Raw genomic sequence first — 12,166 nt, 5'->3', positions numbered from 1 at the left:
TTTGAGAGCAAGCACTTGCGTGAACGGGAGAGGGGAGAGAGAGAATGCCAAGCAGGGTCCGTGCTGTCAGCGTAGAGACCGATGCCATGCTCAAACCCCACAAACCGTGAGACTATGACCTGAGAAGAGATCGAGAGGCAGACGCTCAACCAACTGAGCCACACCGGCACCCCTAGTTAAGAATTTGTAAAGCAATTTCCACTATTTTATTCTCATTATAAGTTTAAAAATAGCTTTTACTTAATTTTCTTAGAGCATCGTGGCCTGAAAACCAGAGCCATGGCACTGAGGCCTGGAGTGTAAGCTGTGGGCCGCCCCCCAGCGCCAGGGGAGAAAGGTTCTGTTGGCCTCCTCTGAGGATGGCTGGCCGGATGCACCGAAGACACTCCAAGCCAGTGGGACGGTGGCCGCCGCTTGCGCAGGAGAGGCCGACGTACCCTCTAACTGCTGGATGTGTCCCGGTACGTGTCCCCGAAACCCTGTGGGCGGCCACCATGCCCATGGCTCACAGCGGACGGAGGCCTTGGAGGCGGCACAGTGGGACACAGGCCAACCTGCACCTGGCCCTCACCACAGCCCAGCCTGGCTGGCATCCTGGCGTCCAGGCCTGATGCTGCTTCCTCTCGCGTGTGGGCAGGATGGTTTCCTCTTGCATCGCTGTCTCCCCACACGTCCTTGTACCTGTCCAGAGTGCTTTCTGTCTCAGTAGCCCCTGAAAGTGTCTTCTACCAACGCAGAGCCCCCCCACCCACCGGGCACACACACACATTCGTGGCCAGGAGAGGCTCGGCACACTCGAGTGAGAAGATCAACTGGAAGTAATCCCGATGCGTGCCAGAGGTCCTCTTGACCATTGTCCGCTGTCTTCTGCTGTCTTCCTGGACAGTCCAGGGCCCTTCCTGTGACTCGAGAGTCCTCTTCCCTTGGGAGGGTGGGGCTCGCCCTCCCCACCCTGATGGCTCTGGGACAGGACCAGGCAAGGCAGGCCTTCTCCAGAAACAGGTGGACTGAGGAGGTGGGGTGAGCAGTGGGCCCCCTGCAGGCACATCTATGTCCAAATCTCTGGAACCTGTGCATGAGACTTTATTTGGGAAAGGGGTCTTTGTAGGTGCAGCTAAGCGGAGGACCTTGACACCACCCTGCGGTCCTCAGGAGGGAAGGTGCAAGGACGGATGTTCTTACGAGAGGCGGCAGGTAAGATACACTGAGGGAGGACAGGACAGTGGGCAGCAAGCAGCGAGGCTGGCAGGCCGCAGCCTCCCCGCCCCCCACCAGTTTCTGCCCAAGCAATGGTGGCTGAAGACACAGCGCTGGCCTCGAGGCAGGACTGGAAAAGGTGCAACAGGAAGACAAGGACAAGAAACAGCACAATCCGGGCCACTTGTTCCCACTGAGGAGTCAAGCGACAGGAAGGTAAGAGAGAGCAGAGCTCGGAGATCTTGAGAAACACCATCAAGCGAAGCCGTATCGGCAAGAAGGAGGAAACAACCCCACTTGCGCGTGTGCCTGCTGCCCCTCTGCAGAGGACATGGGGACAGATCACTCCCCGGACCACGGAGCACCCTTCTGGGGGGCTGAGGGCTCAGCTAGCAATAGGCGAGGAAGAACACGTGAAGCCACAATCACCTTCAGATCACACGATGTGACACTGGAGACAGGACCTGAAGGGCAGCAGTGATGAGGGTTTAGTGACCTCCAGTAGGAGTTTCTAGCAGCGGGGGAGTCAAGGGTCTTCGGTGGGACCTGGTGGGACTGTGGAAAGGCCTGCAAGCCCCGGACGTTCAGTGTGGAGTGAGTACAACCAAGTATGGCTAAGGAGTGTTCTCAGAGAGGCGAAAGCTCTCGACATCTGCTCGGCGCTTGGTCTGTTTCTCAACTGACATTTGTTTTTTAGGCACGAGTGGAACCACCAAATCAAGTTTTAATAAAACATCTGCAACTTAATGTACCTGGGGTGAACTGATCTGTTTCCAGAAACTTTCAGATGCCTAAGGCTTGCCCAGCTTTGGTGGGGAAGAGCAGATTGTTACATGTAAAAAGCAAGGAAGCACTCCGTTGTTCCAAAGCTCACACTTAACACGAAGGACTAGGAAGTGCAGAAAAAAAATAAAAATAAAAAATCAGCCAGCACAGATTCTGAGCAGGAAGACAACAACCTAACTACGCCCTAACGGAAGAAAGACGGGAAGGATTACTCCACAAAAAGGGAACGCAGCATTCAGAGGAGTAGCCGATCAGTCCTGGCAGGAGAGACAGTCCAGGAAGATGAAACCCAGTGATCGTCAGCTGTGCCCACCACACACGGACCACGGGTCAAGGTGTCCATCCGCCAACCCGATGGCCACGTGCTCTCCGTGGCGGGGAGGGAAGGAACCGTCCCAGAGTCGCCCGAGCGACAGGGATCTTGTGCCAGAGCCTCATGAGTTGGCCTGGTGGTGGCTGCCAGCCCCCGGTGCGGGCAGACCCTCCCGCCTGCCACACTGGCTGGTGTAAGACTCAGCACTGGGTCTGAGCTTCGGGAGAAGCAGCCTAGTGGGTTCCAGGGGCTGAGACGATGGGGAAGGATGCGGCCCTGGGCACTTCTTGGGACCTTGAGAGGACAGCAGCAGGACAGGAAAGCCCACACAGAGGATGGAAGAGGAGTGGAGACTGGGTGGAAAGCACGCGCCTGTACACACATGCGCACACGCACACACTCCAGTCTCCTGGGGTCCTGGAGGAAGAGCAGCCTCAGCTGGCCCTGACCGTGGAAGAGTCGCCCTGCCCCGTTGGCCTATTGCCTGGGCCCCCGGCTGCACTGATTCCGGGGCCGCTACCCTAGGGTCTGGGCACTTGGCCCTCCTGTGGAGGACACCCCTGTCCTGAACTTCCACTCCCAGCTGTGGTATTCCATCAGCTGGTTTCCACACTACTACTTCCACGTGGCAGAAGTGCCTTCATGGCCCCGAGCACCAGAGAAAACCACGGCAGCCACTTCTCAAGTCAATGGCAGCTTGTTCTCACTAGTCTTTATTGGCAGTGGGAAACGCTCCACTACTGCCTTGAAAGCCAGCAATAAATAATACCGTGAGAAAAATAGTTCAAAGTAGACGGTACCTACTCTGGCATACAATCAGGAAGTTCACAAAAGATTAATAGAAAAACACAGGGAAACTGTCAAACGTCCAATGAAAAGCAGAAACGACATGTAAAGAGACATGTCGTTTCTATCTCTGTACCAGCTGCATAAGAAATAAGGCACCATGATCTGAGCACATTCCTGGGTGGCTTTTTTATATGCCACCTCAAAATTATAAGTTACGTTGGCTACTCGTATAACCTGAAATGGCTGTCTCCTCAAAATCTACACATGGAGATGGGGCGCCTGGGTGGCTCAGTCACTTAAGCGTTCGACTTCAGCTCAGCTCACGATCTCACAGTTTGTGAGTTCGAGCCCCACGTCGGGCCCCGTGCTGACAGACAGCTCGGAGCCTGGAGCCTGCTTCGGATTCTGTGTCTTCTCCTGTCTCTGCAGCATCCATGCTCATGCTCTGTCTCTCTCTCTGTCTTTCAATAATAAAGAAACATAAAAAAATTAAATAAAATCTACAAATGGAGAATGAGGTCCACTCCGTAAACTTGTTTACAAACAAATCTAAACAGCTGATTTCCGTAAGAACAATAAGGCCTTTATTAGAGTTGCACTACATTGTTTCCAGGATCTTGCATCTTGCTCTGTGCTGAGCACCCAGCGCCCTGGCCCGAGGTGGGAGACCAGTGCACCCTGATTGGTCCTCTGAGAGTTCTGCTGCCAGGGGTCTAAGGTTCGGGTTGGGGGGGGGGGGAGAAGGGGGTGGGCAGGGTTTCGGGGAAGAGGTGGCCAGATTGCCCCACCCAGGCTTTCTGGGGCCTCAGCTCCCAGGTTGTGCGGGTCACTGCAGGCAAACTGCCCAGGCCCCCGGGGACCAGGCTCAGAAACAGCATACCGGCCCTGGGAGATTGTCACAGTGTTTCAATCAGCTTTCCACTCCAAGTTTCTTTAGCTGATAGTTAACACCAGATATTTTTAATCTGTTCACACTGCAGAAGAAAGCATTGCTTGCTAGAAAAAGTGTAGTTAAGGTGAGTCATTAAAATACAATGACAATTGCTGCAAATTAAGTCTGATTATATCAAAACCATGGTTGTAGAGCTAAGGGACATTCGTAAAGGATAATGCAGGCTGTGTCACGGTGATTTGACAAACGTGGTAAAATCCTTTTCTCTGTCAGGGCTTCTTAACAAACAATTAAACAATGATAATTACAATACATGCACAGGTTATAAAAGCCCTGTATTTGTCGTAGGATTTATACATACAACCATGATAGTACATACACTTGAAAGACTAAACTGCGATATAAGAACATCAATTGATTCCAAAGGATATTTATAGCCCGGATATACATGAAAGTAAGGAACTATCTATAGGGAGTGACAAATTTACAGAAATGTACGAAACATTACATGCTAAATGAGTTTCTCGATCCTATTCACGAATTTTTCAGTAATTAAATACTGTAAGAAAATATCTCAGGGTCCATATAACAAGGATTAACAGATGAAAGATCTGGTTGAAGTTTCAAATGTAGTCACTGCTGGGCTCTGCGTGCTGCAAGACCATCGGTAGAAGCAGTGTGGGTAAACTGCAAGATAAAGGAAAGAATCAGTCTTAAGACATCAGCCCGAAAAGCACCTTCCAGGGCCCCAGGTGGGGCCTAGCGCGTGCCCCCCGTCCCCAAAGACCTTCCTGGCTGAAGAGATTTGAGAATCTAGAGAAAATATGAAGCATTTTGCATGACCAATGAGAATCATTCGATTGAGTTCATACTGGCTTAAGACTGAAAGTTACCAAATTAAAAAAAAAACAAGATGAAGGAATCAATCAACTATTCTTTTTTTTTTTTTCAGGATTTTAAGTAATCTCCATTCTAAAATGGGGCTCAAACTCACTACCCTAAGTTCAAGTGTCATAGGCTCCACCTGGCCTCCAGCCAGGAGCTCCCAACAATCAAACACTGTGGCTGAGACAGGAAAACAGAATGAGAGCAGCACAAAGCCCACCCCCCGAGGCCCTCAGAGCAGGGAGAAGAGGGCTGGGCTCTGGGGCCCACACCCGAAATCTCCAAGTTCAAACTCAGCCCCTCAGAGGGCAATGTGCTTCCGCTTTTAAAAGCTAATCTCTCAACTGAGAGGCCACCAGCGTCACTCACGTGAGGACTAGAATCCTCTTGGGCCTGGTTCATTCAAGAAGGTGTGCGTAAAACAAGCCAGCCAGGGCCTGCTGACCTAGGAGCTCCAGCAGACCAGGCAAAGGCCAGTGCCACTTGCTCCCGAACGACCAGGAAGGTCAGCTCAGACCTGGAAAATCTCCTACTGCTCCGACAGCAAGCCTGCCTCCCTACCACAAAAGACATTAGCAGACACTGAAGCCAAACTTCTTTTTTTACGAAAAGAGTGGAAATACAGTTTTCTCCGGAAAAACTGAGAACACACCAACCTCTTTAAGTGTAAGCACACAAACACCAGAATCCTCTTAGCAGGTGTAGAGAAGCTCGTGTGTGTGTGTGTGTGTGTGTGTGTGTGTGCGCGCGCGCGCGCGCGTATGTGTATGTGTGTGTGAGTCTGTCTATGTGTGTCTGCGTGTCTGTGTATTTCTGAAAGTCCCTAAGTGAGCCTGCTGCGGCTGTCCTGGCTCACACGGACATTGCGCAGACAGGACACAGGGTGTCCGACTGTGGCCTGCATGGACGGTGCCCTCTACTCACCAACAGGAGGCGTCGGCAGGATTAAGACATGACTGGCTGAATCCAGCCTCTGTGGTGCAGATACTATGCCTGCTCCAAGCAACACAAGGGGCAGCGTGCAAATGCAGCATGCGGTTAGTCTTAAAATAGCACATGAGGGCACAAATACAGCCACACACATTCTAAACCACAGCAGCAACCACTGAGGGCTCCCGGGGCACTTCTGAGTGGGGTTCTCTCCACCCGCAAGCAGCCGGGGGAGTCCCCGGGAGTTCACTCTCAAATAGCAATGGGGCAGTAGAGGCCATGAAAACACTTTCGCCGTGTCCATCTGCCATCTTGGGAAAGAGGGGCCAGGGCTGCCCATCACATACGTAGCTCTGCGAGTGTCGCTCTGAGGCTGGTCCAACGCTCTGAGGACACCCACGATGCCTAGTTGTAGTAGTTGAGAGAATACGCTAATATTCCATCAGATAGAAAAGTTAAAAAAATCTCTTTCACTGTGAAACTTTGATAAGCAGAAGTGAGGAGTAACCTTAGATCATTTGAGCCTGAGCATGCCACAGCATCTGAACGCCTTGTTACATATGAAGTCGGCCATTCTCCATCAGTGTTCACATTCCAACCCAAGAGCCTCCCATACCTCCGCCAAGAGGCTGGGGCAGAGCAGCACGTCACATACAGACCAGCAGCGTCTTCTCTGGCTGCATAGAGGACAGAGAGGAAGTGACCCAGAAGCCTGCAGGGAGAGTCTCTGCTGACCCAGCAGGTAAGTCAAGAGTGTCTTGATCCACATTGCTATCTCTAAGAAGGTGCCCTCCTGAAGCTTCTATCATCATCCTGGGAAATTACAGGACCCATTGTGAAATAAAAACCAAAAATATATAGTAAGGTCACCAGCCCTTTAAAATGACCTCACTCTGCAAGTTTGTTTACAGCTGTTTACCCCCATTCCTGACAGCCATTGGGGGCCCCCTGCCCAGACGGCTGCCCCAGGCGGTAAAGGGAGGCAGGGCCATATTTGTGCCAGGACCCTGACCGGGCACAAGTCAGGACAGTCCTGGGCTGACTGGACCTGCCGCACTGTCTTTGTGAAATCACCTTCTTGCTATACAAGATACTACCTTTTTGTTTTCAAAACAGTCTTTAAGCTGCGGACAGTGCCACACGCTAGGACAGTCCCACCGCACCCTTTCACGTGTCCTATTCTCGTCACACTCGAGTGTTCTTATGGCAATGAAGACAGTCTTAAGTAGTGGTGTGGGAGTAAATCAGTCCTGGTGTTGTATAAGGAGAAATCAACACTTCGTGTCTTGTTCAATAAACGACTGTAACCTTCCCCCAGAGCACAGGGCCCTGGACTGCAGAGAGACCTCCAGGCGCCCCCAAACGCAACTTACAGGCTCTACTGCCAGGCTGCCGTCAACGTGTTATGATGTGAAAAATATTTCTCAAGACTATCAAAAGTCAAATACCAAAAGGAAAGAAACCAAACTCCTCACCTCTGTTAAAATATTGGTTTCTCAATAGCCCATTGGTTTGGGTGTTTTCTACGTTTTTGCAGGTACATTTATTTATTTTTGAAAGAGACACAAACAGTATGAGTTGTGGAAGGGCAGAGAGCTAGGGAGAGAGAGAATCCCAAGCAGAATCCCCATTGTCACCGCTGAGCCCAATGGGAGGCCCAAACTCACGAAGTGTGAGATCATGACCTGAGCCGAAAGCAAGACTCAGATGCTTAAATGATTGAGCTACCAGGCACCCCTGTTTGTTAGATTTTCAGAGAGAGAGGGAGAGAGAGAGAGAGAGAGAGAGAGAGAGAGAGAGAGAGAACGATTGTGTGTGAGTGAGATAGGGGCAGATAGAAAGGGTGACAGGGGACCCAAAGCAGGCTCCACGCAGACAGCAGCCAGCCCCATGCTGGCCTCAGACTCACAAGCAGTGTGATCATGACCTGAGCCAAAGTCAGACACTTAACCAACTGAGCCACACAGGCGCCCCAAAGCTCATTTGTTAATAAATTAAGAGCTAAGCTTAACTTGTAAGGTAAAATTATCTCCGCATTTGGAAGAGTAGTCTGGTACGTGATCCCTACAAACATAATAATCTACGTTCCTTTTGTTTTTTTTGTTTTTTTTTTTTTTTTTTGATTTTACTTTTAGGAAATCTCTACCCCCAGCACAGGGCTCAAAGTCACAACCCAGAGATTATGAGTCACGCTGTCCTCTGACTCAGCCAGCCAGGCATCCCCAAATATAATACTTAACAGTTAACGCAAATTTAGATATCATTAGGCTGAAAACTTATTTCACCAACCCTTTGGTCAGTCGCCATGACCAAAAGGTGGTTCGACTCCCATTCCAAGATAGCACGAGCCTGAAATCACGAGCCGACACCCCAAAAGTTAATGTCAATCTAAAGGATGACAACATATTGCAATTGCGTCGAAACCAAGACTTCAAACTCAAAACAATACCCATTGAATCCTAATAGTGTATTTTCAATCAGAGATGTTAATGTGGAGTCCATTAATGGGCTTGATTTACTTATCTTTGAGAGGCAGAGAGACAGCATGAGCAGGGGAGGGGCAGAGAGAGATGGAGAGAGAGAATCCCAAGCCGACTCCAAGTTGTCGGCACGGAGCCCGACTTGGGGCTCGACGCCACCAACTATGAGATCATGACCTGAGCCCAAAGCAAGGGTCGAGCGCCGAATCATCTGAGCCCCCCAGGAAGCCCACAGGAATGGGCCTTTGGGGAGAGGGGTCCATGCTCTCCGGGAAATTAGACAAGGGTGCCGTGGAGGGGGGTTTGCAGAGGGGACACTGAGGGCATTCCCAAAGGTGTACAGTGTTCTGTAGAAGGATCGAAAGAGTCCTGATTCTCCACTGAGCCCATGAGTCGAACAGAATTCCACAGGGAAATCAGAAACAGAAGCCATGAAACTTCCACGTGGCACACGAAGTAAGAGTGTTTCTCTCTCCACATAAGAGCTAAATGCACGCCAGTCTCACGAGCCTGTGAGGGGAAGGGACAGGCAGAGCTCAGGCAGGAGGAGGCAGCACCGAGGACTCCGTGCCGCGCAAAACAGACCGGGTTTGGCGAGAGAGGACTAGCTGTGCGGTGAAGCTACGCGCTGCCTTGCTCTAATACAGGCTGCGGGGTCTCCAGCAGGAGAGCAGTGGGCGGGTGCAGACGGCCCGGTGTCACCTGTGTGTGCTGGGTCGGGATCTGCACCAGAAGCGCCAGGGCGGTGACATCGAAGGTCCCATCTAAGGCCATCAACGTGCCGTGAACTCCACCGTCTACGCGATTGTTGGCATCCTCCTTAAGGCCGATCGATAGGACCCAGCGAATCCCCGGGTCCTTCCTCCAAACCAGCACCTCTGCCGACAGTAAACACCCATGGCCACGGTGGCTGCCGAAAGCTCTCTCCATCACATCCACACCCTGTAATGCAGGACAAGGATCTCCGCTGTGTGCCCCAAGCCTATGCTTCAGCTGCACACTCCGGGTGTTCTGGAAAACCTTCCTCCCGTCAGACAACACTGTTGGCCCCGAGCCTGGGCACCTTGTCACTTCAACACAAACGTCTCAGTTCTAATCGCAGAGCCCGCTTTGTGGACTCGGTTGAAAATCAGAGAAACCTGAAAAGACTCCCCAGCATATTAAGAGACTGTGACGGGACACCTCACTTTCATGCAAAGTAATAACTATTGCATTTGCTTTAGGACACATCGAAAAATCACCAGATGATTCACTAGTTACTTCTGGTGAAAGACGGCTTCTGTCAACTGTGAAGAGATTTAAAATGAAGTACACAGTACAGGAAACACATATACCCAGTTCATTTCCAAGGTCTTTCACTAGGTAAAATAACAGTTGTTCAAACACATGGACACGCTTAAAACACTTACAGATCGTTATCACATTTCTCTGTAATAACTCTGTAATAACTCTGAGACTCATTCTCCTGAGGCGGACATTGTCACCACTAGGCACCTTTCGTGGAGCCTTATGGGGCTCTACCTCACCGCCACCTCCCTGAGAACTTCACTCCTCATAGCCCACTGTACCCAGAAGCCTTACCAGAAACAGTCGGTTAACACATATTTTATAAGTGACGTGTATATGCTGTATTCCTTCATAAAACAAGGTAAATGTGATTAAGAAAACCATAAAGAGGAGAAAATACATTTACAATACTCTACTGGATGGAAACACATAACTTGCATACGAGTGGACCTGATCTTCAAACCCTGGCTGTTCAAGGGTCAACCGTATGTTTCTGGGACTGGCCGTGCATGTCCACAGAGACCACAGTATGATCCACTCTCAGACACTGCGTGATACCTATGGTAACACAGAACCCAAGTCAGCGATTTGAACATCTCAGCCCCGGAGAAAGTCACCTACACACACTCTGTGAAACTGAATCAAATGCTGGGGCAAACAACTCAATAAACGCTGTCCTCATACGACCAAGTACTTAAACCATACCTCCCGAAGATGACAAAATAAACGTAGGAAACACAGGGGAATGTTTTGGCCAATTTTGTGACCTCTGGACTTACAAGACATACACATTTCTGGGAGCAGTGGGTGTGACAGCCAGAGGGCACTACCACGAATCTTAACGTTTTCATTACAGAAAGTATAAGGATGTGGAAGAAAACACACTGGCAACATCTAAGGGACCGAATTTTCCCAGCATGGTTCCAGGAGCAAAAGGCCCTGGAGGCCTTTTTATGTCCGTGGAGGACATAATACTGCTTTGCAGCTATAGAGTCTATTGACCAAACGAACAGCTACTGCTTGAAAAACAGGTACAGCTGAAAAGTGCTCAGCAAGGTGACAAGAAACACAATGCTTATTTTTTAAAGTTTTTGGTGTTTTTCAGCTTGTGCGCCCAATTTGCGGAGTCCCAGGGCACCTTGGGAAGGGTTTTCAATTCCGTGGCTCCAATTCAGCGGCTGTGGGGAAGCAGAGTGATGAAATGGGAGGTGGGGGGTGTCCACAGCCACGTGAGGTCTCCCGACACGGGGAGGGGTCCGCAGGCAGAGAGACCACGGATCTAGAGGAATGAGGCCAGTAAGACCACCCACACGCTGGAAACACGCAGGGGACACCAACCTGGTCATGCAGGCTCGTCGCTAGCGTGGCTGGGGTGGACCTTTTGTCTTCTGGTGAGCAACCAGCGGATGGATTTTGTGATGCCCTTCTTCTTGGGGGCGTGGTTCAGTGAGTCCCGGCTATTGCTAGTTTTGCTGAGGCTGCTCAAGGGGCCATCCCGAGAGCCCGGGGATCTGGGGGACGCACAGGAGAGCATCTTCCACGCGTGCTCGTCACACGACACACCGCCCCACGTGATTAGAAGCACAATCCCCCAGCTTCTAGGGAGGGCTGCGCCCTGGGAGCTGACACTCTCTCCCTCCCAAGTATTATCTGGAGTCCAAGCCCCTTGGGTTGAGAACGCTCGGCACCCCTCCCTGGCTGTGACCCGGGAGCACGGAGGACATGCACACCTGAGCCACCCCAGGGCGTGGTGCGAGTAACAGAGGGGCTGCTGGAGCTGCGTGGTGGGGGTGGGGGGAAGAGAGCATGGCTCCTGACAGCCCCACAGGGCACAGTGCGGCCCAGGGGAGGAGCCCTAGGGAGCATGTCACCCAGGATCCACCGGGAGGAAAAGGGAGGTCTCAGGACGGCTGGTGCGTAGGATCTGAGCAAACGAGGCTGCCCTACAGCCACCAGCATCACAAGACTCCGGTCTTTCCCACCTGCCTTTTGCTCTGCTGGCCACACCCAGGGCACCCAGGCAGGTATCCCAAGAACGCCGTGCACGTAAGCTCGGTTCATTGGCCTCTCTTTGGAATCGCTGTTCCGACCCTTTCTCCCCCATGTAGAGATCAAAGGTTTCTCAGAGCTGAAAACCAGCGCACAGGCATGTCTCCTACGATGCCTGTGCCCCTTACTTTGTGGCGTCCCTGATGTCCTCGTGGCTGGCCTTGTGCGGTGCCCCTTGCTGCAGCCTGTCCAAGCTCAGGGACCTCTGGGAAGAAGGAGCTGACGGTCCACATCGTGTCCTTGCCACACGATCTTGTGACTCTCCCTCCAAAGGCAGCAACTGTGGGGTGGAGAGGAGAGTGACATGAGTTCACCGTGCGCCCAGACAGAGGAGCACACGGCCCTGAAATCACAGCCAGCAACTCATTTGAAAAGCTATGAGCTGTGCTTTGTGCAGGGTCCAAAACGACTTCCTAGGATCGGCCTAACGCCAGGCGAAAGGGTGGATTCGCGTCCGGGCAGTGGGCCCACTGAGACCCCCAGCCCATCGGCACCGAGGGGTGTACCCTCCCCAGGACCTCGCACCACCAGGAGCCCGGCCACAGAAGGTAGAGGCGG

At 51.7% G+C, this 12,166-nt stretch overlaps 1 long non-coding RNA gene across 1 annotated transcript; it reads right to left on the bottom strand.

Moving 5' to 3' along the window:
- Positions 1–4,293: 4,293 nt before the first annotated feature.
- Positions 4,294–11,913, bottom strand: LOC147571146 (uncharacterized). The gene is made up of 3 exons (XR_015247664.1): positions 11,737–11,913; positions 10,898–11,070; positions 4,294–4,664 (listed from the first exon to the last, which is right to left on the bottom strand). It is a non-coding gene; the product is annotated as an uncharacterized LOC147571146 (long non-coding RNA).
- Between the last annotated feature and the right edge of the window lie 253 nt (positions 11,914–12,166).

The sequence above is a fragment of the Puma concolor genome, unplaced genomic scaffold (genome assembly GCF_028749965.1).
Source record: "Puma concolor isolate L17-30 unplaced genomic scaffold, mPumCon1.1.hap2 unalloc_scaffold_54, whole genome shotgun sequence".
NCBI lineage: Eukaryota > Metazoa > Chordata > Mammalia > Carnivora > Felidae > Puma > Puma concolor.
The sequence above is the reverse complement of the archived record's forward strand: the minus strand, read 5'-3'. Positions and strand labels throughout refer to the sequence as shown.